Source organism: Pempheris klunzingeri, chromosome 8 (genome assembly GCF_042242105.1).
Source record: "Pempheris klunzingeri isolate RE-2024b chromosome 8, fPemKlu1.hap1, whole genome shotgun sequence".
In the NCBI taxonomy this organism is placed as follows: domain Eukaryota; kingdom Metazoa; phylum Chordata; class Actinopteri; order Acropomatiformes; family Pempheridae; genus Pempheris; species Pempheris klunzingeri.
This window is the reverse complement of record NC_092019.1, coordinates 4841178-4866704: the sequence shown is the minus strand read 5'-3', so window position 1 is coordinate 4866704 and position 25527 is coordinate 4841178. Positions and strand designations below refer to the sequence as shown.

The 25527-nt window shown below is 41.2% G+C and overlaps 1 protein-coding gene across 1 annotated transcript in view; it reads right to left on the bottom strand.

Moving 5' to 3' along the window:
- Positions 1–12495, bottom strand: part of ncalda (neurocalcin delta a) — a 60768-nt gene extending 48273 nt beyond the window's left edge. Inside the window, exon 1 of the mRNA XM_070835027.1 lies at positions 12412–12495. The gene's annotated coding sequence lies outside the window, so the exon portion shown is untranslated. The remainder of the gene's footprint in view (positions 1–12411) is intronic.
- Positions 12496–25527: the final 13032 nt, after the last annotated feature.

Genomic DNA, 25527 nt, shown 5'->3' with positions numbered 1-25527 from the left:
ACTCAGAGCACATATTTATTACTGTTTCACACTGACTTTAAGCTCCATCAAATGCTATTAGCTTGTAAATCTAGACTTGAATACACAAGCGGCCAGTAGCCGGCCAGACATTAACCTTGTTTCATTGTTTCAGCGTTAAACTGAGTGAAGTTCTTCTAGTTCACGGCAGCTCTGAGATAAGTGGACGACATCTTTAGGAAGTTCAGAGGTTCCACTGACATCAAGTGACCTGAAGTGCGAGTATTTGGGGCAGAGTTGCAGTCAGGCCTTGTTTTATGCAGTGGGCCTCTTGACTGGACAGGCCGCAGCTGTCCCTTAGTCCAAGAGCTCTGCAGGCCTGTGTGTGTGTGTGTGTGTGTGTGTGTGTGTGTCTATGGCTGACAACTTAGCCCCAGCATGTGTGTGTCTAAGAGCAAAGGATGTTCAGCCCATTTATCTCTTTTAATGTTACTAACACACACAGACACACGCACACACACATTTTTATCCCCGATTTATGAGCGAGTGTGTATGTGTGACTGTGTGTAATGGACAGTGTTTGCGGAGATCTGGGGGCCTGGGAACTGTGTGGAAATCACACTGGGCTTCCTCTGGCTCATCTCAGAGTCATGGGAAACAACACGGACCAAAAACAACAGGGATAGTAACCCCAACCCAACATTATACTGTTTAGACTGAAACTCAAACCAGTTTCTGCCACCGATAAAAAGACTGAAGAATATGTCATCAACACTTTTCTGCAGCTTTCCTACTGTTGGGAAATAATATAATGACAGCATCATTTCAATATCAACATGAAACAATATTATGTAAAATACTGATTTAACCATATAATTAAACTTTATTATTATTTAAACATGATGAGAGCCAAACTATTTCTTAGTGTTTTAATATAACTAAATATCATAATCTAAAAAGTAGAACTAATGAAGCATTTAAGATCTCACAGTTTGTACAAAGTACAGCTGAGACATCAAGTTCAGCTACCAAAGTATTGGACCAGTACATTTTTTACCTTGACGATGTTGCCAGATGAAAAACTCAGGGGATCACTGCTCTATTTGTAACGTTACATGAGGCTCTAGCTGCTCATTTCTTGACTGTTAGTGGAGGTGTTCATGCACCAACATGCTTTTAGGGCAGATTGACTGACAAACCGGGCTTCTGCCAGGGCTAATACGAGCAGTTGTCGTATGAATTCAAGTTTTTCCTGTCTCCTGGGAAACATCGCTACTGTAACTGTCATGGAGATATAATTTAACCAGGAGTTACTGGAATTAAGCATGGTCAGTTGTCCTTGAGTCCTCTATATTTAGATCAGGGTAGAAGAGAGGCAGAAAAATCCCAAAGCTCAAATCTCACTTAGGTCAAATGAAGTGAGTCTAAATTAAAGGTATGTACAGGGCAGCAGAGTGCTGTTGGCATGGTAGAAAACATCAGGTCTGTTGTTGAGCAGATAGACTAAAGCCTAAATGAATCAAACATGTCCGCTATACATGCGCTGGAAAACATCAATATACAGTATATGATGTAGAGTTAAACAGTTAAAATGGCCACAACTAGAGACTTTTAGCAGATAACAAATCAGAGAGGAGTGTGTCGACACGTGAGGACATTAAAACAAGATGGTGATCGACAATGGAAAAGATTCATGAACTGAAATTAAAAGAGTTTGTCCAGTAAGTGGACATGTGAAAATAAAAAGTCTCATAAAGGCACCAGGAGCAAAAAGAAGCTGTGATTAATGACATGACTGTAACATGTGATGAGCAGTGAACGGAGGATTGACACATCTCTCTAAGAACAGAGGATTTCATAGAGGATTTGTACTTTTTACTGCAGAGCTGAGTCATTTCATAGCAATTACACTTCAATTCTTGGTATTCCATCTAAATACCAAGCTGCATGACCTCTGCAAGTGTTTTTGTCAGCTATGAAAACACAAACCGATGCCATTAAAGCTTTTTTTTCCTGCTGGGTGTGTGGAGAAGGGGAAAGTATGAGGAAAACCATCTTCCCCGTTGCAGCGGCTGAGGAACAGAACACCTCCTGAGGTTCCTGTCCTCCCTCTTCCCCCGAGCGCTCGCAAATAACACAGCTCTTCTGGCAGAGCGCAGCTTGATAACCACAAACTCTGGCAAACTGAAAACGTATGTGTGAGTAATAGGGAGTTTGTGTGTGTGTGTGTGTGTGTGTGTGTGTGTGTGTGTGTGTGTGTGTGCAACATTTTACATATTTTTAATGGGGGAAAAATCTTTTGTGAGCAATACACATTTTGCCTCTTACACACACAGAAGAATCAATCAGTTACTTCTAAAGTTTGATGACGTCTTCAAGTGGCGTGGGATCATGGGAGTTGTTGTTTTCACCAACATTGCTGGTGAGGATCCATCTAACGTGACTCAGGCAGAAATCATGTTCATGAGAGAAGAACTATATTAAAGTTTTATTAACCTTTTTAAGGAATGAGCCACGAGTCACGTTAGTTAATGTAACTTTAACTTGTCACACGAATGAAGAATTGTGATCCATCATGAATGAGCAATACAAATATATATGTAGTAAAAAAACAACAACAGAGTGACTAGCTAGTTGTGCCGAGTTCCTTTCTGTATCATCTGGTGTTTCCCCTGAAGTCATAGCAGCTAAAAGGGGTAAATGGGATATGACGTCGTTAACCAAATGAAAAGCATTGTTACCTTGAATGAAATAACAGATTTCGCTTGGTTTGATCATTGTTGGAAACATTTGGGATAATGTACAGCATAGGTCTTGTTGTTGTCAGACATTTTAATGTGGAAATGTTAGTTATTACACCTTTAAAGTGAAAGTTAGTCTGACTGATAGAATCTGTATGTGACAGCTACACGTTCATTCGTAGCATCTAGCTCTTGGTTTGTTTGTCCCCTCAGTGATGGTGAGAGGAGGAAAACGTTACTTCAAAGCAAACCCTATACCGTGGGGGTGAGTCAGAAAGCATTCAGATGTTTATTTTTGAATAATTATAATGGTGCAGAGCCATAGCTTTGTTCTTTGGGAAGAACCCTGCGAAGGGGCCTCCGTAACAGCTCCAACTATAACTGGAAAAATGAGGTGTTGCTGCTGTGGCTTTCCCAGAATAGTTACTCAGTGGGAAGGTTTTGCACTTTATAAGATATGTGGAAGCACATTTTATCATGTGATACAACACTTTGTAGTGTTGGGTAATTATGTTAGGGAGCTTCTACATAAATATCCTACAATAGGTTTGCTAACACGGGAGCAAACACTTCTCGTCTTTGCAGTGACAAATTCAGAGACTATTTTCTCTCTCTAATACCACAATCGTGCAACCAAACACCAGGGAGGGAGAGGAGTGGGAAAGAGACGGCTTCCTGAGAAAAAGCCACAGTGGGATCTGTGTCACAGATAACAGCCAATCCATCAAAATACATTCCAGCAACAATTGCCTCAATCCACTGATGCCTTCAAATCACAGCATCATTTCGTCTGGTTCTGTGGGACCTGGTTTGGCTCGGGGCAATTTTAATAGTCCCACGAGTGAAAGCAGGAGCACTAGTGTTTATGCACATTCACGCGCTCGCTCGCTCGCCTGCTCTCTCACACATGCAAACACACATGTAGACACCACAGATCGGCCTGGGCTCGGGCATTTTTCACACACCATTTGTGAAACTGCACAAACACTACTAACCTAGGAGTTAGCCTTCCTGACTGCCGTATATGGAATGCACCGTCTGGCTCAATAACAAAATTACTCAACAATGATGTTACAGTACAGGAAAAAGAGCTAAAACAAATCTAAAAATAGACCTGCTTCACTAAAAATCCATGATGAAGTCAAGCTTTTGTTTTCCCGCACAAGATCATACTCAATGCAATTACATCAGCTCAGAGCCGTTCAAGCCGGCCAACAGAAGCATAATAGTATACATAAGAGATTCTTATTGTAATCAGGCAGCAGCCACAGTGATGACATTTATATCCGTAACAGTTGAGAGTAATTCAAATAACTATGTGAGAATATCCTGGCTGTAATCACATTAAAATTATCTTTGAACCACCGTAACAGTGTGGCTTTTTCCATTTCTTCCATTTTGTTTTGTTTTTTTGGAAATATATCATTTTTCTGTTTCCATAAATCTCTAAGGAAGAGGCCAGCTCCCCTGTGGAGACACATGCTTTCAGTCTCAGGGTAGAAGGGAGAGAGAGAGAGAGACGGGGGGGAGAGACAGAAGGAAATACAGTAAAGCAGAGGGGTTGGAGAGCTCAGGTTGTCTTTGAACAAAATGTGACAACAGGGAGGCCTCAGCCTTTTCACTGATGCCATGGCAACATGTTCTGTGCAGATGGCAGGAAAGTAAAAGCAGCTACAATCAGGTGTAAAAACTAGAACAATGTTCGACTCAGAAAATGATCAAGGATCAAAAAACCTGTGTGTGTGTGTGTGTGTGTGTGTATTCATGCAAAAACATCAAACACCAGCAGCAGTGTCAAATGAGCAGGAAGACTGTGTAATTCAAAGGATTAACATTTCATTAGCAGCACGCTTCTGGCCTCTTTTTCTGTTACATTCACGAGGATAAAACATCCTTCTAAACGTCCAAACACCGCTCATACTGACAGCTGAACACATTTAATTCAAAGGCTAAACATGTTTTAACAATGAGCTAACATTTAATTTTAGTGTCAGAAAGTTTCGTCCCTCTCTCCTCTGGACGGAGACATTTTCACGGTGCTATTTTTGTTGTGTGGAAAACCACTTGTGCCATGCCGCCATCGCAGACTGTGATCACAGTAGCTCTGAAGCTTGTGGTGTGGCGCAGGGTTTCCAGCCATATGGAAATGAGGCATATCAGTGGTGTACTTTATGAAAATTGATTGAGAAGTTTTCATCACAGAGAAAAATCACCACGGTATACTACTACTGCACCTACCAGCAGCTCTGACTCTGCATAAACAGAGGAATGGATTCCACACAGGTCACTGTTTGGGACAGATATTTCACACTATTGTGAGAGAGAGCACGACCCACATATTCCATCTCTAAAACACTCACAATGATAAAATCTGTTGCACTAAATGTGGGCACAGAAATGTGAGCGGCTTTTACAACAAGGGCAGAATTTAACTCTTTTCATAAAACCTCATTTTTAAACATTTTCTCTCTCTCTGACAAAAGGGCCTTGACCACTATTGAGCTAATCCACCTGCTTAAACAGGTGCACCACACTAGTTGGCCCTGCTACCCAAACAGTGTAAATTAATCTGGACTATGCTTTGCAGCAACAAAAGAGCGAGTCTTGTTTATCACATTGGGATTTCACCAAGCCAGTGTAATATCTCAGGAATGGACATATACTGAAATAGTTTGAGGTATTAAAACAATCTAACGCACAGCGAGAACAACTGAGAAAGACATAACATTGTATTGCTAATCTCCTCGGACACCAGCCCAGGCAATGTGGGTGTCTGGACGAGACACGCTTCCTTGCTCATTCCCTCATCTGCTCAATAAAACTGGGCTGCGGCTGCAACGTGCTGTCTTCCTACCATGTTTGCTGTGGCGTACTCCCACGTGTAACCCCCTCCTCTTATTCTCTCTCTCTCTCTCTCTTTCGCGCTCCCCTACTTGCGGCAGACCGGCTGTCACGGTCTCCAGCCCACTCGTTCCCGCTCCTCTCTCATGTAACTGTCGCTTCAAGAAGCTTTCATCCTACCTCTCCTCTACTGCACACTGGGTGGTAAACTGGAGCATTACATAAAGATAATGTGGGCCAAATTCTGTGAGTGTGTGGGGCTATGTGCATTGTGTGTATTCACCTGCGTTAGTGAAATAGGTTTGTGAATGTGACTCATGGAGTTAAATGAGGTTTAAATATGACAAACTATTGACAAATTACTTGTTTCAATAAGTGAGGAACGCTGCACCCAGAAAGCACAAAACGTTTTCCACATATATTTCTATAACTTTGCTCCCTCCTCATGTGTTTTGCTGTGGTTTGTTATGTACTAACTATATATTATAATGGTACATCTTTAGTTTACTATTTAAAACTGAATGTACTGCAGCATCACCTCCACCATTTCTGACTGGCTTACAACCTTAATTTTTGTATATCTGTTCCCTGTCTTGTTTTCTATATTCTCCTTGTGTCAATAAAAAAGTCCTGGCAGAGGTGGCAGTGTTAATATAACTCCTGAAAGAGTCATCCACCAATATGAAACATCCCTGTTTCCAAATGCAAAATGAGTCTCTCAAAGGTTTACAAAAAGAAAAACATTATCTAATCTTTGTTCATCAAAAATTGTTTTAAGTGGTCTGCAAAAACTTTTTATCGAAAATGGAGTTTAAATAGAGACAAAAGTTTGTCAAAGTAGTGACAAATGATTTTTTAACAATACACAGTGTTCACAAACGCACTATTGTTTTTCCTATCCTGTGGTTTTATAGAACTCTCCAGTTTATTTACAAATCATCATCCGCATTATTAATTCTTGTGGACCATAAAACACCCAAGGGCTCAAAACCACAGGCACTCTGTGTCCCTAAAAAAATCCCTCTGAAGTCAATTGTATATCCAGACCAGACGCTCTCCAGCCGCCACAGCATTCTCACTTAGTGGGAAAGCCCGGTGCTAATTCAGGCCGTGCCCATGAACTCCCGGCCAGCCAAGGTGTGAAGCCAAAGCCTGTCAGTGAAGCTTAGCAACTCCTCCCGGCTCTCCCAATAACCAGCGGCCGTCGATGCCACCGCTTCTGTCTGGCCTTTGTGGGGAGGTGTCACTGTGTAGCTAGTGAGGTAATGGAGTGTGTGGTTTAAGGGTGTTATAGTGCATACAATTTTTAGCACCTCAGATTAAAAATGTCACTAACTGTTTGACTCTTGTCTTGCTTGTTTATCATCCAGCTGTCTGTCTGTCTGCCTGCCTGCCTGCCTGCCTGCCTGCCTGCCTGCCTGCCTGCCTACAGTACAGCATGACTTTGTGTGGTTTCATCTGCATGTTTACATTTGCAATCACGCCTACATACAGCGTGTGCATTCTGTGTCTCCTTCGCTGAGCATTAGTCGGTCTCAGTCTATGTATGGCGTGGAGACCAAATAGGCCTCGGAGTGAAATTTAGCAGCTGTTGTAGAAGATTACACACACATCTGATGTTAACAACAGCAACAAGTGAAAACAACTGCTGCTGCTGTTTACTTTATTCTTCCAATGACGTTTATTATGGAGAAAAATATCAAAGTGAGTTTCAGAGAGGCAGACTGTTTCATGTCTAGTAACTAACAACAAATGCTGATAACTATCTAGGTCCATTATAGGCCCAGTGTGGAAACAAGCAGCAGCACACATGCATAATAAAAGTCTCATAAAAGTCTCTCAGTCAATTGTTGGCTAAATACTCATCTTTTGAACCCACACTGCGCTGTGCTTCAAATTTGTACACAAAGTTTGAAGGCACATTTGGAGCCTGCAGAATGACAAAGACAAAGAGAGATTGCTGTGAAATGCCACAGCTGCCGCCCATTAGGGCAGTTCATAAATGGATGCACCATGGTATGCTGCCCACTGGGGTAGATGTTCCACACTGGCTTTGAACACCTGGCTGATGTTGACAGAGGTGTACCAAAAAAAGGAGGCCTGTTTGCATTTGGGGATAGGGTCTTTTACTTTGCCTCTGACAATATGCATAGGTTACCTTTGGGATACTGAGGCCAATTGGGTAGTTGCAACTCCTTCCACGAATGATCGGAGCTTACACGGTGCTAATTTGGTGAAACTGCCCCCTGATGTAACTTCTTCATAAGCTCTTTAGACCCAAATCCTAAAGCTGACTTCTACAAAGCCAAATACAAAACGGACTCTTCATTTGCTCGTTTCAAAGGCTTCATTTAACCTGCAATAACTGTTCTTTTTTGGCCACTTGGACGCAGCTGTTTACAGTAGTTTGGTGTGTGTTCATGTGATGAATGTGTGTCCAATATTTACTCTCCTTTTAACTCGTTTTGTTCCCTTTTACTTTCCACAAACACTTGAGAAAAATATGCTCCATCATGTTGATGGTTCTCTGTGTGTTCATCATCACGAGCAACTTCTTTCACATGAAAATAGTCATGTGACCCATAGATAAGACCATAATAAGACCCATAATGAACCAACTAATCTAATCTAGTCAAAATAAAAACTTTGATTATTGTCACTTAAAGGCAATGTCAAACCTGTGCGACAAAATAATCTCAACAGGTCGACATACTTTAGCCTGAGAGCTTTTTAGTTTAGATGTTTTGTCTCAAATACTGTTCACTGTAAAGAAAGAACTTCTATGCTAAAACATCATTCAGTCCAGATGTTTTTACACCACAAACCAAATAGAAACATTCTCAATTTTATCATTCCCATTCCCGTGGGATTCGACATGACATGTGAGGGGTTTTAGCTAAATTTGGCATCTTGACAAGAATTTAAAGTAAAGCTCTGTGGGTCTGATGAATGCTTGACAATGTGTTTGTATGGACAAGACAGACACACTGACAAGCTTTTTGGGTTCAGTTTAATTCAAACCTTGACTGAATCATACGCACTGTATGGCTATAAGCAGCCAAATGCAGCTCAGACACCACTGGAATCCTTTTCTGATTGTGTATGAGGGAAGAGAAACCTGACTCCACTTAGCATCAGGCCATCACCAGATTGTTAGACACTGGCAGTTGGACTCTTTCTATCCAACCTTAATTGAGGAAAGTCATGCCAGACATACAGATGGACAGTAAGACAGATATACAGACACACGGAGCTGAGTTATAACAGCCAGCTGGTGCGTACAGCTGACATTTGAATGAGAGGCCGCAGAGGGATGTGGTCTTCCAGGGATACCAACAGAAGTGTGCAGTAAAGGATGGAGCCGTGATCCGCAGCAAATCCTAAAAATAAGTATGATCAAATACAAGAAGATGCCAGAAAAAACTGTAAGATCTACAAAAGCTAAACCATGTGGAGCCATGACTCTATAGTCCACTTAATGTATGAGCTATTAGGGAGCTTAACTTCACTGTCCAGACAATTCAATTAGCAGTTCTTTGTGAGTGTTACTGCCAACAGGATACAACTGTAAACTGTTATGTCATGTAACAAAGACAAACAGACTGGTGTTAACACTTGCACTCAGTGACTGGCTTTGCTTTCTCCCTGTAGTCTCCTTTAATAGAAAAGCTAGAAGAAGCGTACATACGGGTAAATACGCTTGTTTATAAGAGAAATTCTGTTTTATTAAACAATTTCACACTCTAAAACACCACAGGGGGAAAAAGGCTGATGTGTATGGGACTCTTAACCACGATAATTCAGCTATTTGCATAGTAGCAAAGAAATTAGAAACACTAGAGCGTTGTGTTTAATAGCAAGTGGTGCCGAGTCCCATTGCAGAGATTTACAACAGTCTGTCATCACATTTTATTGTCAGCCATTGTTATGATCTAACACAGTCAGTGCATAGCTGTGGTGACTCACAGGTCAGTGAATGTCATCCGACCAATCACAGGGCCAGGTGTCAGTACTCAGTCATCTATGGACTGCAGACCGGCTATGACACATGTGACACATGACGACTGCCCCTCATCTTATGTAATCCCTCCATACATTATGTTGTATAACTCGAAACAAGATACATCCACTGCAGCTCAATGATATTAAATTAGATTATGACGACCTGGCACTGGCCTACATGTCCTGGAAGATTTCAAAGTCCCGGACAAATTCCAGGAAATATTACCAGTGTTTATTGAGCTTAAAGAAACACAATTGATAGGCAGGCTGTATAAAGAATGGTATCATTGCTGCATGTAGATTTAAAGTAGTTTTTATTGAATAAAGGCTACTTTCCCATCAATTAAACATGTAAACTTTTTACTGGCTACACCTGCAGCGCACGTACGGCAAAGGGCTTTGTGAGTCACAAGACGGAGAGCTTTCAGTTTGGGAACTGTGTTTTGGGCCCAGAATAGCGCTGTGAAACTTCAACTTGAGTTTATATAATATGGGTAAGTTAACACACTGCAGTACACTATCTATGTAAGAGAGGAAGTTACTAAGCAACCGCCAGATCGTACAGCCAAAGTAAACTGCGATATTTTCTGTGTCACAGTAGTTTAATTTAAAAAAAAAAACTTAAATTAGTTATTTCTGTGTAAAAGTGCAATGCCCACTTTATGTAAAAAATATAAATGGCCTAGAAGAACGGACTACTTTTCCTTTTGTAGGGCGGATTTTCGGAGGGCATAGCTCTGCTCTTGGATTCTAGTGGAGGCGTAGTGTTGCTGCAGATGCACCACAGACGCTCAATGCAGCCTCATATAAAGTATGACAGAATAAAAAAGTAAAAAAAAAACAAAAACACAAATGACAAATAACCACAAACGGTTGGTAATCACACGTATAAATGAGCCACACCACACACTCACACATGAACCGGCCATGAATGGACGGAGTGAGGAGCTGTAGTGTGCCAGGTCTTCTCCTGGAGGCAGTGGGCAGCACATCATGCTCCCCTGTTCAAGCTGTCACCACCGTGTCCGTGGACAGCAGGGGGCTGACAGCTGATGATCCCGTTTGATCTCCGCCACTAAGCCGCTCGTGTCGAGCAGAGCAGAGGGGCGAGGGAACAACTGCAGAGCTCTGCACACTGAGGGCGGGTGGGATGCTGTGATATTTGTCTGTACGCTTGTGCTTCAAGGATATTTCATGAAGGACACGCCTCGACTTTTAGAGTCTCAGAGGGTTCTTTTTTTTCTCCCTTACAGGACATCGTGGAAGTATAGTACATGGAAGAATAGTTTGTCTTTATGTTTCCCTGATATGGAGCGCCCTGCTGGCTTTGTGGTCTAAAGGCACATACCGTGTGAATTCTCCCAATCTCTCCAGTCTCAACATTTAAGATTAACCCGCCAGTAAAGGCAGACATGCCAAGTAAAAAAAAACAAATAAAATCTTCCTATAATTTGACTCGTTTGAGAGTCTCATTATGAGCAGGGTGCTCAGCGAGCTGCGGTATAGCTGTGTCTTTGGTTTCAGCGAGGAATGCCAACAATTCTGGCCATCCATCCAGGGAAAACTGACGGACAAATGTAGAAACTGTTTCCCACACTGTGTCTATGTTCGATAAAGAAAAAGAGCCAAAGAAAACCAAACAGCCAGCCAAAAGTGATGCCATGCTGTCGGCCCTGGCTGAATGTCCACTGCTCTCATCCTGCTGCCATTTTTGGACCCCAGGAAGAGTAGCTGCTGCATTCCCAACTAATGGGGCTCCAAATAAACAATTAACACTTTTTTTTTTTTCATTCTCTACACACTTTATGGTAATTTATTGCCATTTCAACATAGTTGATGGGATTTTGGTTTAATGAGCCCACATAAAATAAAAACAAACAAAAACCTCCCATCGCATTAAGTAACCATCTTGGAACATAAAACAAGAGTTTAAAGAATAGTAATAACAAGAGGAAATAATAAGACAAGCGTTGCTATGGGGGTGTTATCAGCTACACAAACCAGGTATGATGTAGAGCAGTGTATGCATACCTTTACAGTGTCTTACAGACGTGTATAAACAGTACATTAGTGATTTAGGAGTTATGGGTGAGTGCTGCTGTAGATCCTGGTTCTGATATTCTAGCCTCCTTAAAGAACGGAGAAGTTAAAAAAGAAGGCTAGCAGGGTGAGAGGAGTCCTCTTGTGTCCTTATTTCCACAGTCTAATGTAGAAATAAGTGGTGGTACAGTGCGAATGTCCCGTCCTGAAGACGTCCACACGTCAATCTTCACTTATAGACATAGCGCCACCAACTGGCAACAGGGAATGGTGTGTTTTACGCTATGCTGTCTCAAGACGAGCTGGTTAACCAGATCCTACTCTCATACGTCTCTTTATCTAACAGTCAGTGAATGAGGGAGCTTTTACACTCCTTCCATGTCTCCATTCTCTAAAGTCCTTATCCTGTTTAAGGTTACGGCACCTGTCTCAGCATACTTTGGGAAAGAGGTCAGCCAATCAAAGAGCGAACAGTAAATAGACATCACACACCTATAGGCAATTCACATAAACCTCATGTCTTTGGACTGCAGCAAGAAACAGGTTTTACTCTGAGACCGCCAACGTTTTTACTGACAAACGCCATGTGTGACAGAAGGCAATGGGATGACATGAGAAATCACTGCTGCCCTAATAAAGACACATCCACAGTAGTCAAATCAATCTTTTACAGTGGCTGTCCTCCACGACGCCCCAGAGAATTTCTCATGTACGCAGCTGTTTAGCAAGTTTGATGTCGTCATATGTTCGAACAGCATCTCATACCGACAGTCAAGACAGAACACATGAAGGCAATAACTAATTCAGCGCTGGTAGTTCTGTCACTCACCAGGTGGAACGTGTGGACGCCTGCAGGGTCACTCCTTCTGCTGTCTGGGTTTACTGTGTGTCCCTCCTTAGCCACCAATGGGTTTATTTAGAAGTTAACAGCACCTGAGGAGAGAAGAAAAGACGCTTTTAACCTTAGTTTCACTGCCAGATTTGAAGTCGTACTTGTATTCAGTTGACCAGAAAACAGCCAGTGTAAGTGTGGGTGCACAAACGTGCCTGCGTCTCTTAATGGCTTAATGAGTGTGCGTACTGAGCTAATAAGTGGGTCGGTGGGTGGTTGTAGATCACTGACTGAGGTCCAGACATGTGTGGCCTGCGTGGGTCAGGATCACTGACCTGCAGACCCGACAGAAGCACGAGATCCTGGCTTGACTTCAGAGTTCGTACTCGGGGTTAGATGAAACAGAGACTGAGGGAAAGCATGGATGATGTTACTGTACCATCTTCACTCTGCTATAGCTGCTTCGATGCTCACTGACTACTCTATGCGCAAGACAGGGGTCATTTAAAAGATAATAGCAGAAATATCATCATGCACTGCAAGGTTAAGTCCACACCTACTGGATTTGTAATAAACGCTACCATAGAAGTACCTTCACCAAATGAATAATAAAGATGTTACATGTATGAAGTCTAAATAAATATGGGTTAACAGAAACATCAGGGCTCATACACTTTTTTAAATAAATGCATTTATGTTCTGTTTCATTAACCCATGGTGAAATGTGACCAGAGCTACCGTTACTACCCTGGCAGTGGCAGTGAGACGCCTACCTGCTCAGCCTGTTGATGCTGACTACAGCTGTGAGGAATACCACCCTGCCTGGTGATGTGCGACCTCCCCCAGATGTCGGCTCATCTGGCTCCCCGTACATGTAATAAACTGAGGAGATAATTTGAGAAATCTTCTTTGCACATCCAGAAGCTGGCTGCTACCACTGCGTTCATGTTGTTGATCTCCAACCACCAACACCTCCTCAATGCTGTGACCAGACGCTTTACACTTCTTTCACAACATATAAAACATGTGATCATACTGACGGAGATTTAGAGAGGTGTGCTGAAATCATTTTTCTGACTGTTGAAGGGAAATAATTAGCACAACCTGAGAATGTCAAACCACACCACCAATGAATACTGGTGTAGTGAGTATTTTAATTGAAGAGGTCTTATAACCATAGAAATACAGAGGAGCTCCAGCAGCATACTGGCTTTAACATCCATACCAGAGATATAAGTCACATACACTTCAGTTGTTTTCTCATGCAAATTAAATAGAACCGTAACTATTAGACAACTGACTGACTAGTCATCCATCCATTGGTCTGAGGCCCAACACACACAGATAACCTGTATGTCTTTGGTCTGTGGGAGGAAGCCAGAGTACCAGAGGAAAACCAAGCATGGGGAGAACATTCAAAAGGAAAGATCCAAGGTTCAAACTGCAAACCAAGCCGGCCTGCAGACTCGACCCTGGAGCCTTCTTGCTGTGCACCCATGGATTTTTCAGACTTTTTTGACAACGCGGAGAGATGGCACAACTTGGCAAACCTGACAATGAGACATTTATCCGAGAAAACACAATACAGCGTGCTTGTGAAAGTAAACTACGAAGCAAAGTATGGAACAAAGTTGCATCGAAAGAGTAAAATCAGAGCACTTTGAAACAGGCCGCGCTCATCGTGTCGTATCGGTCACAACATGATGAGAGGATCACAACCATCAGCTGAACCCTGGTACATACATACAGACATGACTGCTGTCAATCACACATGAGCCACAAGAATAAACCTCCTCCTGCTCTTCTGCCTGTAAAATGAAAAGATTTAAGCCTTTATTGTTTGATGATTGAGGCACTTTTTCATTTTTCAAGTAAAAATGCCAATTATTTTAGCTCTGGTGTCCATACACAATAAACTCTCATCATAATAGCTGATGTCTGTATATAATAGATGCAGCTTTTAAAGATAATTTTTCTTTATTCACTGATCGTAGGCTGATTTATGCCAAATAACAAGTAACCAAAGCTTTAAAATAGCACAATATTTCCCCCTGACACACACACTGAAGTAGACTATAAAGTGCACACAGCTCCTAAATGCAGTTCTTGAGTAAATTCAGCACTGAGTGAAGAATCTCTGAGATGCAGACATGTGCTGAATGTGCTCCACACCATCCCACCATTCATTTCTTGCTTCATGTTAAAACACGAGTGAACTCGTTGCTGTGTTATCTCCACTGCATCCTCCCTCCACACACACACACAGGCCCCCGTGGGCTCTTGGGCTCCTCACAAATACCTCTGGAGGATTAAAAACTGCTTCACTTCCACATGAATCCCTGCAAACTTTCTGCTCTCAGCGCAGGAAACGACCAACACGACCGAGTGGTTTCAGTTTATATCCGCCTGCTGCACAACCTGCGGAAATCCTCTCAGCATTTGGAAACACACACTTTTACACATGAGGGCCCTGAACGCCGCACTGCAAATGTTACAACAGCGGACCAAAAGACCTTTAAAGCATTAAAACCTTGCAGCATCAACCCGCAGACACACAAACGAGTTGGTTTCTGCGCTACAAAGCTCATTTAAGGCTAGCATGGCAAAGCTAAGATGCTAAAAAAAAAAAAAGCGACACACATCACGCTGTTTGTGGACAAACTGCAGCTCAAACAGTGAGAAAAGAAAAGCAGCCGGCTGAGTGTTTTATATACGACAATAAGTGCAGGAAGGATTGTTTTATGTGCTGCTGTGATTTGAAGCAGTTAGAGGACACGCACTGCATTTGACCAGAGTTCACTACAACATGACACGGCTCACTTATTCAGTCCATATGCGGGTTTTTAAGAGCTGTAAATGTGGTAAATCGCAACCCTCCAGCAGGAGACTTACTAAATAGGTGAGAAACGTCCCCACAAGAGGCTTCTTCATGTGCCGGTAGGTTGGTAAACTGCAGAGGAACTCACAGGAACACATGCATCCCCAACAAGTGTCAGTGTTTGTGCAGAGTTACAGCAAAGATAGGGGAAAAAAAGATGATCTGCAGGTGAGAGGAAACTGGCTCATCTTCCGGTTTACAAAAAAATGTGTCTCTTACACAAGGAATTAACTTTATCATTGGAGTTTTGTTTCTTTTTAATAAAACATGAAACAAGTAGCAGCTGGTTTTAGATTTTTTTTTTATTCTGCACCCTGGAGGTAATATGTGGAGGCCATATTTTTTGGACTACAGAAAAACAGCAGAGTGAGAGCTCAATTTTATTAAACATCTCTAGTCACGTTAGACTGAATTGCATTATGACTTTTTTAGACTCTGGCGCCATCAAGTGGACACATTAGGGAAACCTGAGCATTCCCTCATGTAAAGGTCTGCTCATTTTAAAGTTCAAACTTGTATTTATATGGTCTAATGTTCAAAAAACACATTATTTTTCTCTCAGCAGACATGGCTGCTGTCTGAACGCTCCAGAGAGAACAGAACAGTCTGCATGTTTTACTCTCATCTAGACATCTTCGTGTCACTTTGAACTGGTCTTAGAGAGGAAAAACAACAAGATTCAGTAGGTTTTCAGTGGATGTAGACAGTCGCCCTACTGAAGGGCTGGAGGAGGTCACATGTGCACCAGATCCCCTCATGACGCCATAAGGGGATCTGGCCAAAACCAAACGGTGTCTTTTCACAAACATTTCCTGAAGGATGGAGCAGGAGAAAAAAGAGAGGGGATGGTCTTTCCTCATAGTTTGGCAGTCTGGAGGCTCACTGGGGACACGTGTTGATGTTGAAAAGACATGAAAAAGCGCATTTTGCATGATAACGGACCTTTAAAGGGATTTGCTATCACAAAACTAACATAATCCAAATTTAAACTGCATTGCAATTCCTGAGGTTAAACGCTGAATTTTATCAATTTAACATTAAACAGGCCACATGCACCAAGAAAAAGGGGTGTGATTGAAGGTTTTTGCCTATTATAAAGTAGGATTTATCTGATTAAAGTATCATTTATCAAAAGTGTGGTTGTAGTTTCTTGGTCATGTGACTTTGTTCAGTCAGCCTGATCAGAAATCATCACGACCACCACTGCTGCAGGATTTGCTCCCCAGGTGGTATGTAACTATACAGGTCTATTAATTATAGTCATATTCAATACAAACACAACAATATGAATTGATGCAGTAATTCTGACTAAATTAGACATAGAAAGTTAGTTAATGTGTTGTATTCAAAATCTAGCTTCAAGGGAAAACAAGAATGTGTCACCATTTTGACTCAGTTAAATCTTAATGGGGTAAACTATTCTGGGAGATACAGCTCATAAAATCTGAATTATACAAAATATTCCCAAAAAACATTTGTGGGATTGTTTTATTTAGATGCAAATGGGATAAGTAGGGACATTAAATAGTTTCGTACAACTAATTTTCCACTCCTGACTGTTTAGGGGCTAATGGTATAACTTTTGGTTAATCTAGCAAGGTACTGGTGAAATCTACTACAGCCTCTTCTTGTGAGTTAACCTGGACAGTGGTGGTGAACCTATGTGCTTCTTTTCTAATACAGTTTTCAGTGTTTACAAGTTTTAATTTATATATTCCAGAAAAAAAAGCTCAAGAAAAATTCTCAGAAATAAATAGAATTTTTCAAAATTGTATTATTACATGTTTCTGTTATTTAGCAGCGAAGATGTTTCCACATATTTGGAAACCGCTCCAGTCGAGCACAGATTCAGGAGGCCAAGGGCTCAGATGACTGATTGAATCTTGCTGGAAAGTCAACAGAGCTCCATTTAAAATGTCCTGATCGTGGTATTTTCCTGCCAACCAAACTCAGCCCAATATTTGTTCGTTTTATCTGTCATTTCATTTAACATCACAGCAAACCGAAGCTACAGGACCACTTGGTTAAATTAAAATGAGCAAAGTAATTTAAATCAGAGCAGCTCTGCCTTAAGGTAACTTTAGTTGATGGTTTCCTATAATATTTTCTGTTGTGCACTGTTGTATTTAGTATGATACCTGCGTGAGTGGACGACAGCCTCACCTCATCTCCAGCGTGGACTGAATACTGATGTTGAGGTGCAGTGTTTTAACCAAAGGCAGCACCTGAGAGTGTGAGTTCACCTGCACAGACAGACAAAACACAAACCACATACAGGTCTGTGCACTGGGGCCCAAAACCATCGTCTGTGCTCCATAGTGACACTGTATTAGTGACACACTGATGAAGGCCTGTGACGGCTTTTGCTGCCAAATGTGAGCAGAATTATTTTCAATTAACAACTCAAATAAAGTGTTTTAAAGGCAAAGCATGGTGTTTATGTGTAAGACCAGCAGGTGGTGATCAAGTGCTGTGCTTTACATTATTTGGCCATTTTCTGTATCTCACTTCATCTCAAACAAGTTGAAACATCAAAAATAAGATTAATTGACTGATTAATAAATGAATTTGTTCACTTTATTTTTTTGTATTTATCCTGATCAACTTCTCTCAACACGGTTGCATTTATAAGACATTTCTCTTTGCGTATAGTCAGTTAGAATTACTGTTGTGGCCCATAAGTCTGATTTAGCTGCAGGTGATCATATTTATGATCAAACTTAGAACAAGAAAACAGAATAATTTAATGTTATATATATATATATATATATATATGTGTGTGTGTGTGTGTGTGTGTGTGTGTGTGTGTGTGGACGAGGCATTTTGTACTTCAGAGTCGCTGCTCTCTATTTTGGTTAAAGCAGGTTACCCCATATAACCCCTGCCTCTGTTTACATCAAAATAATGGTGCTTATTAATCTCTGGCACTTTTTAAAACATCAGCTGCACTCCAATGGATCACATATAGATTTGTCACCATTTTGACATAGTGTGACCCCCCTCCCCCCACCATGCATCAGTCAGATCCATCCATAAATCTACTCTCACTTTAATGAGTAGAGAGGTAATCAACAAGAAGTGATGCCAGGCGTGGTAATAAATTCTGCAGGAATACTAATTGGGGTTTTGAAGGGTCAGAGGACTCCGCCTGTAACATAAACCAGTCTGTCACATGCTTCTCACATTGTGCTCCTCATCTTATGTGCTGATGTTTCTTCCATTAAAGTGTCGCATGAATCCACAAAGTAGATTTATTAATGATAAGATATATATATATATATATATATATATATATATTCACATATATCTGATGCATTATAGGATTGACAGCTGCTGGGAGTAAAATAAACACAACACATGGATGTGATATGTTCTTCTTTTGGGTCGCTAGTTTCATATATTAGATGACCTAATCCTTTATATAGAAAGCACAACACTATTTATCGTGGAACATATCTACGCTGCTTTATGTCCGGCTTAATTGAAACATTGTTTTTGGAGAGAAAAGCTGTGTAGGATGAGGGTGAGGCAGAAGAAATGTAAAGATTTCATCATTCATTGAGCAGAGCCACAACAAATCCACTTTTTGTTCGGCTGAATCTTAATTACTGTTAATCACAATTAACTGGCCAATAAAGTAGATAGAATTAATGGACAATTGAGGGCCAAATGACCATTCTTTACCTCAACAAAACCCACAGAATGAAGGCAGAGAATGTTATAATAAGTAAAGCTTGGTGATGAGAAGAGCGCGTCGAAATGGCCCAAAAACAAAAGAATGTGTCCAGAGGGGAGGATTACATTTATCAGGACTGCAGAGCTGCCGTGCAGACAGAGACCGGATCAGAGAAGGATAACTCTCAGAAAGAAGGCTTAGTGAATAGGGAAAGAAAAGCAGGAACAATCTGAATAATAAAAGAGTAAATGTGTGAAATAGGACAAAAAAAAAAAAGTTTTTAATTATTTTGGCTGTATTTTGGAACATGAAATTGCTAATTATGTCAACAATGATTCCGTAAAATTGTTATCTGCAGAAAAGATTTGTTCATGCCTTTTACGCCGTGCAGCATTTTTAAATGAATTAATTAGGCGATCACAGTAATTACTGTTTATATTGTTGTTAATGAGCCCAAAGGCAAGCGAGCTGCACTCATCCAAATTACACTCGTGAGGCACGGAGCCAAGAAAAGGTCCAAACCAGAGTGCAGCATGTTAAACATTCCCTAAGTCTTCCTGGCTAAGGGGTGACCAAGAGCAATCTGAATTACACTTCAACCTCCCATTTCCTGTTGACGACGCATCCTTCCTGGTAATACATGCAATTATTTTTGAGAGTCTAATAAAAACACCTTTTAAACTTTGTCTTAAATGTTCTGATCTGCTATGCGGTTTAATATGCATATAAAACAGGGACCTCAGATCACAATCACTGTGTCGTTTTGCTCTTTTTCTCCCCCCATTTCATTCTTCATTTTGTCAGGCATCTATCTCAGCTTTTTTCCTCCCTGTCTGTCAAATTGGTCTGACATTTACTGGCTGCATCTTGCCCATGTTGTATTTCATCACGCACCGCAGCTATCTGAAGCACAAAAGCTGAGCGTCATAATGGAAAGGTCTTATTGTAAATATGATAATTCCATCAGGTGCTGTAATCAGGTTTGTGAGTGAGTGACACACACAGATCGCTGATTTCTGTCCTTTTGTTTTTTATTACTGAAAATGTCAAAGCAATGGAGTCAACAGCACACTGGCATTAGAGTGTATAGTTAGCACGATGTTACTTTTAGCCTACAGTACTTTCTTTCTTTCTTTCCTTCTTTCTTACTAAAAGAAATCATTTTGTGGGAGTGGGAATGAGAGGGAATCATTATTTAGAGATATTGAATATTGGGTGTATATTCCCATCTATGAGTGATTTTTATGTTTAGTGTGTTTTGAACTTTAAGTCGTATTAATTGCAGTAGTTGTATTGGTATTTGTGTCGACCTGCCCCGGGACAGCAGGGGCACAAGCAGTACTGGACGTCTCTTTTCCATAAGTGAGGTTACTGTTGTTGTACATTATCCCTGACAAATAAAAGTAATAAACTAAACTAATCCTCAATCCTCAGTCTTGTTTGACCAACAACCCACAACCCACAGACACTAAGTGTACTTTGAAGTAAGACAAAAAAAACTAGAACTAAAAGCTGGAACTACAGGGAACGTTCAGCTACCTTGCTAGAAAATATTGAATAATTGACAAAGTAGTTACCTATTTTCTGTTGCTCGACCAATCAATGAACCAACTAACTGCCCTTGCCCTATGCAGATGGTGTGTGTGTGTGTGTGTGTGTGTGTGTGAGTATGGGTGTGGTGTATGGTTTCGTGTGTGTAGGAGAGAGAAAAAGGGAAAGATGTTGCACCTGTGTTTCTGGGGGGGGGGGGGGGGGGGGATGAGGGGAGGGGGGTCATCCAGAGTTGATGAAGCCTTCCTGCTTCCCGCTGTAAAAGAACAGGGAAAAGATCTTTCCTGTCGCCTTGGTAACCATCATGCTACCCCCCCACCACCACACACACACACACACACACACACACACACACACACACACACAGAAACACAACTTGTCTGGTTCCGCGGATACTGACGGCTCCTCCAAAGCTGACTGAGGTGTTTGAAAATTGGCACTGAAGCAACAACTCAAATATTCAGACAAAAAAAAGCTCCACCTGTGACCTGTCGTACAAACAAAAGCTTGGATGTTGGATTCATTTGGGTGCTGGCAGAGAAAAGAAGAGAAAACGCCCCCTTATTTTTCATCTGGAATAAAATCCAACATAACAAACAATAAAACATATAATAAGCATACAAAACCATAAAGATATATTATGGCATACATGGCAGCTCCTGTCAGATTACTGGCTCTGCTTCTTAGATATACTGTGAAATTACCACTTTCCGTGTTATAGGTACCTCTTTAATTTAGAAAAATGTCATCAACTCATAAAGAAAAAAATTTTTTCAACAGCACTTGAAGGCAGCAAAAGGGAAAAGGGGGATTTAAATGTCTACGACAACAAAATCTTCAATTGTTAAGGCAGAAGTTCATTTGTGTAATTTTTTTGTGTCCCGCACAGAATCCAACTCAACATGCGCTGCAAGGCATGCTAATTGTTTATCAAAAGAACTGCACACATGACGCAAAAGGCAAATGATGCATGAGTGGGCTGTTTTGTGCAGTTGGCTGTGTGAGAAGAAGGTGTGAGCAGAGCTGATGCCAGTCTGAGAGCCGGGCAGCTGCAGCACCGACATGAAAACAACACCAATCAGCAGCTCTGATTGAGACGCTGCCTCAAACTGTTCTGGCTGGGACCAGATGGACAACACAGAATCCTATTTTCAGAGGGTCTCACACACACACACATGCATGTAAGAACTCCTGTGGATACACAAAAAGCAATATTCACACATTTAAGCACGCGGGCTGCTTACAGGTAATTATACACCTGCACACATGTACATGCATACACAGACGTATTGTAAAAGAAAAGAGTGATGTGTGTTGTGTGCCGTCACTTTTATAATTAACAGTCACTTTTGTCGTTTCCCCACCAGCTGTGCGTGTGAAGCAGGACGCACACACACTGACAACAAGCCAGGACAATTACAACATGTTACTGTCCTAACCTGAAGAAAACTGAGGCTCAGTACGTCTGCAGAGCTGGAAAAACACACTGACAGAGCAGAATGCCGCACTGCCGGCAGGATTTTCAATCACAGGAACCAAGGTAATACAAACAGGAAATGCATACCTCACAAAATGCTGTTCTCATTCATTTCCATCCATAAAAAGATGAAAATTTAAAAAAGAAAACAGATTTGCTAAAGGCAGAGGTGCCATTTCCACATATTAAGAAAAAAATTTGCAATTATTTTCATGCTGCATAGCAATAACTTCCCTTACAAAGCCTCCACCCCCTCTCAAATCAATTCAGTATGTTTCATTGGCGTGAATGTCAGATGAACACTATTGCCGCAGCGTCAACGATAATACAATTCAATAATGAAATGAGACAAAACATAAAATGTATTAAATAAAATAAATAAAAAGAATGAGAAAATGTCAGAAAGCAGTAAACATGTGTGTGTGTGTGAGTGTGTGCGTGTGTGAGTGTGTGTTTGACGTTTATCTAAATAGATGCTCTCTAATTAATGTGTCTGCTGGCCTTATTATTCTTTGAGGGGTGATATTTTCCTGTGATGAAAGGCAGAGAAGGTCAATTCTAACAGGGACCCATGGGAGTGAACAGGACGAGCAGAGACCCTGTTTGTGTGTGTGTGTGTGTGTGTGTGTGTGTTTATGTTTATGTATGTATTTACCTGTGTGTGTACTGAATGCATTACCCTACAGTGGCTGCATTTACTGTGTGAGTAGATGAACAGAGTAGCTGCTTTAGTTCACAACCTGTTGAAATGACCGTCACTTCCAGCTGACCGGCTTCAGAGAAAACTGGGACAGAAATGGTGAAATAACTGCATCAAAGTCATCAATTCAATTTAACTTTTCTCTATCTGTATGCCTGGTACCCCACCTCTCACCCAAAGTCAGCTGGGATTGGCTGCAGCCTCCCTGCGAGCAGTATAGATAATGGATGGATGGATGGATGGATGCCTTGTTTGGCCAGTGGGAATTCTGGTTAGTGAATGTATAAAATGTATTTTTAAACTAAATAAATTTCTAAGTCTCACTGAGCTTTGAAATATAGAATCGTTGTAGATTCCACAGAGTATTTTTACACTGTGGTGTTGCTACTTATGCCTCCTTTTACTAATTCAAAGTAAAAGTCACCACAACCCTCTACTTTCTCTCTTTAACTCTTGATCAGACGAATCAGTTCTGTAATATATGAAACTAAAAAGAACATTTATTATGTGAATCTTAGCAGTTCAGAGAACAGATAAGTAGATAAGCACCTGCTGTGTGGGAAGGATGGCTGAGAATCTAGTCTGTTACAATCACACATTTATTCTTTATGTCTTTATTGTAAAACATAATAATAAGCTCCATATTTTGAGCTTTTAAATGTCATTGTTTAGCCTTTGTGATTCTTATTCTGCTTTACTTGTTGCACGAGCTTTGTAGAATCCACTGATGATTTTGTGAAATACGGCAGAACCACACACACATTATGAAATTAGTGTCATGAAACTCCCATAATATTATCTCTAAGTAGCTTAAATGTGTGGATGCGGTGCATGTTTTTCTTTTCTACTTTCACTGGATGATTGAACCAGTTCTCCATCAGACACATCTATAGGTAGAGATGATTTACCAGCTTATGATTAACTAAAATCAACAACGCAACAGATTCTTACTGCCTGTTTTGCTTCATGTCTTCTCCTGCAAGGAATTTCATACTGCAAGAGGATAAAATTGCGTGGGAAGAAAATGTGAACAGAGTAATGTTGCTGGAGCTTTAGGCCATTGTTCTGCAGAGCTTCCCCTTTGTCACCAGTCGAAAATACAGTCTGCTTTCTGTTCAATTTTGGCTAACATAACAGTGAAGCCAGTCATTATTCAGCAGTTACTCTTCCTGCGACAGACAGCAGTGCTGTCATATGAAACAAAATGAAGCCGAAATGAACAAAAAAGACTTGTTATGTGGCAGAAGGGAGGCAGAAGGGTGGCTTGGAAGTAAAGGAAACCACCTGATAAATACTGGCCCAAGCTTTACCTTCCCATTTGTAAGCACATGCACTGCTGCTGTGCTAAATAAAACATGTTGTTATTATCCTCTCCCCCCTGGACAGGTAGACCCTAATGAGGATACTGTATGTCTACAAAGCATGTCCATATAGCTCCGTGTCAACGTTCTCCACAATGGCACTGTGGAGGTCAAATAGGACCATGAAGAAGCTTCAGCAGAATCCACCAAATATTCTGAGTGAGAGCCAATATCTACCGCATAATATAAACATCCGCAGCTTTGAGATAGAGACAAAATTGAGACTTAAATACAAATAGAAAAGAAGTTGTCCAGTCAAAGCTCCCAACATCACAACAAAAGTGCTCTTTGTTCAGATGTCATAGATGTCACCGCAGTATTTGGCTCCCAAGATGTGGCTTCTCATGCAGTTTGGAGTAATGCTGTAGTCGTGTTGTGCCCCTTGTGGAGCTCTGCAGAGAGACCACATCAGTCATTTCTGTGCAGAGGAATGAAAAACTACTGCTGTATTTAATCTGATGTGAAGCTGAGTGCTAAGAAACAATGTTTTTATTCAGGGGTATTACACAACACACTGCCTCTCTAGCAGCTGATGTGTGGAGTTGACCTCTGACCTCCTGCTGCTGTGGAGCATTAGGGAACTATTCTACAAGGTTCAATAAAATATCTCATTATCACGATCCGGGTCAGTTATACCAGTATAGATTTCAGCCCACATATCCCCAGAGCACCTGTATACAGTCTCATTCATGCTATATACGTTTTGCAGGTACTCCTCACTGTTAACCCCCGAACTCAGCTGCTGCGATAGCAACTGGCTGAAACCTGCAATAATGAGACCTGCAATTAGCAGTGGCCAATCAATGGGGTAATTGCAGAGCGAGACTGATGGACTGTGAGGGGAAAGAAGGGGTTTGCTGCACCATATCGATTCCCCTCAAACCAATTAGTTGGTTTCCACCACTTCTGAGTGTTGGTCCCCAGCCATCTGCTTCTGTAATACAGAGAGGGGAAAACATACTGTTGTATAGATTGTATGCTGCCAGGATCCACTTCCTATCTGCTTATGGCTGCTGAGGGAATCTAAATTAGGATCTTTGTCCATAAACGCAGCCTCATATATTTTGTGAAAAGCACCTCCTTTGTAGCACACACACTGTGCTGACGATGAATGTGGACTCTACATTCCTTCATCATGGGGTGGGAAACATGACAACGGAACAACTATTTTCACCTGTTCTACATTAAAAGGGTTCAACTAACAGATAAGATGAGGTGGCTGACCGGTCAAAGTCAGAATTAACCCTTCCCTTGCCCCTCGTATTGCAGGCTAGTTAGTCGGAGTATTATTAGTACAATGAGGAAAACTGTCCAGCTTACAAGGACGCAGGAGATGTTCTTCCTAGTAAAATGTCCATTTTTGCTGATTTATTTTGGCTGAACAACTTGAGTTATGTTGTAGGGCGGGAACTTTTGTTATTGTGAATATTATGAAAGGCAGAATACTTCATTTAAGAACGAGCTGTAGAA